The 2311-nt window shown below is 50.1% G+C and overlaps 1 long non-coding RNA gene across 1 annotated transcript in view; it reads right to left on the bottom strand.

Moving 5' to 3' along the window:
• Positions 1 to 1109: 1109 nt before the first annotated feature.
• The window catches only part of LOC111731466, an 18351-nt gene continuing 17149 nt past the window's right edge, over positions 1110 to 2311 (bottom strand). The window contains exon 3 of the long non-coding RNA XR_002777152.1: positions 1110 to 1122. This is a non-coding gene — a long non-coding RNA (uncharacterized LOC111731466). The remainder of the gene's footprint in view (positions 1123 to 2311) is intronic.

A 2311-nucleotide genomic window follows, 5' to 3' on the forward strand; every position in this document is an offset into this window, starting at 1 on the left:
GAGGGGATCAGCCCACCCCACTCAACCTGCAGATTGCTTAGGGCTTTTGTTGCTTGGGGGCTGCCACACCCTGCACCATTTCAGGGCCAAACACTCGCAGCAGGCAGCCAGCACTATAAGCATGCATTTTGGAGACAGTTTCAGGCAGATCAATGCTGCCAACACAAACTTGGATGGATCTCGGTGTTCTGTGGGCCATTCCCAGACAGCAGCTGATCTTGCTGTGATCTGTGACTTTTGTAGGAATGCGAGAACAGTTACCGAAGTTGCAGCAAGACTGAGGCTATAATGTCTCCCTGGGACCCCACCGCACCCAACCAACAAATTGCCCGGGGTAGCCCATTGACAGTCAACTGCCACCGACCTGCCCCAACCTAGGTCAGGTCTTGCAGTCAGCACTGGCAACAAACTTTGGCTAGCACAGTGAGGAACTGTGGGGAAATCAGTTGCAGGCAGACCTCTGTTGCCTGCAAGAGCTGCAATATCACGTGGGGGAGGGGTCTCAGTGGTTTGTGGAACCGATCTAGACAGCAGCTGGTCTCACTGTGATCTGCGACTACAGCAGGAACGCCCAGGCACAGAATTTGAAGCAAATTTGAGGCTGTATTGGCCTGATGGCCCTTGTCTCCCTGAAATCCCACTTCACACAAGCCACAAAGTGCCTGTGCCCATTGACAGGCAGCCTCCCCCTCCTTGCTCTTCTGTGAGATTGTGCATCTACACAGGCACCAGACCTTGTCTAACACAGCACATTCAGGGAAAACAGTTGTTTTCAGGCAGACCACTACTACCTGTATGAGCTGCAATGTCTCTTGGGGGGATTGCAGGGGTCTGTGAAACCGCCCCAGACAGCAGCTTGTCTCCTTGTGATCTATGACTACTGCGGGAATGTGCAAACACAGAAATTTCATAAAATTGAAGCTATTGTCCTAATGGCCCTTGACTTCCTAAGATCCTGCCCCATCCAATCCACAAAGTGCCCGTGACACATTAATAGGCAGCTGTCCCTGAGCTGTGGTGGCACATTCTGTGCAGTCAACAGATCTCAGCCAGCAAAGGGAGCAAAGTTCAGGGAATACAGTGACAGAAAGATCTCTGCTGCCAGCACAAGATGCAGTATCACTTGGATAGATCTCAGGGATTCTGTGGGCCCATTGCAGATGACAGTAGGTATCTGACTTTGGTGGAAACTTGCAGTCCCAGAGCTGGCAGCAAATCTGGTGCCGAGTAGGCCTGACAGCCCCATGCCTCACTGAGATGATGTCCCACCTAACCCACAAATTACCTGTGGCAAGCCTGCTCTGAGGCAACCCAGTGTCATCTTGTGCTTTCTTTGGGTCACAAATTCAACAGCAAACAATAGCACTCAGTTCATGCAACTCATGCAAAGCCCATTCATCTGGGAGAAGCATTTGGTGGCAGGCCACAAACTCATGCCCACAAGCTTCATTAATTCTTAAACCAAGCTTGAGTATTTGCAGACCCAAGGTGAGCAGCAGCTAGCCTTGGTATGATTGAAAACTTGTACAGGGAACCACAGAAACAGCAATGGCATGCAAAATGACACTGCAGAGGCAGGGGAAATTTGTTCAATAGATCCAAGAGGCTCCTAGGGTCACTGCACCACTCAACACACATATCATCCAGAGGCTCTTCCAGTTTCAGAGACTTATGGACAACTGACAGGAAGTCACAGGCCTTGAGGAGCACTGATCCTTCTGCTAAACTGCCCTAGGTCAGAGATGGGGGATAACCAGAACACTGCCTACAGCACTGTCTCTTCCACTTACCTATAGATCCAGTATAGGCAACAACCAACTGCGGATCACTTTGTATCTCCCACCAGGTAGCCTTGAGCAATCAAAGGCAGCAGCTGACCTTGGCCTACGGGGAGCCTCTCCCAAGGGGCCACAAAACCAACACACGCGGAGGCTGGCACTAGAGAGCAGCAGATCAACTCCTTACTAGTCCCATAAGCAGTACACACAAAGGATAGTCTCAACAAGTACACAAGCCAGCTAGAGCAAACCACACTGGGGCCAACTCCGACACAGCAATATTACGCTGAGGTGCAGCCAATTCCCACAATCAGTCATCCTGAGCGTTAATCCCCTTCACTAATATATTAACAGCAATAAAGGCTTAGCTACAACAGAAGATCACACATAACCCACACAAAGATCACATCCAGAGTCCCCAGCATGGGAGATCAAGGAGTGCCACTGTGCTACACAGGACCACTTCTACATAAGGCCATCTGGCTAAGGTTGAGAGATGAAACAAATATTTGTAACACATAGAAACAAACACA

The sequence above is a fragment of the Pteropus vampyrus genome, unplaced genomic scaffold (genome assembly GCF_000151845.1).
Source record: "Pteropus vampyrus isolate Shadow unplaced genomic scaffold, Pvam_2.0 Scaffold378, whole genome shotgun sequence".
In the NCBI taxonomy this organism is placed as follows: Eukaryota; Metazoa; Chordata; class Mammalia; order Chiroptera; family Pteropodidae; genus Pteropus; species Pteropus vampyrus.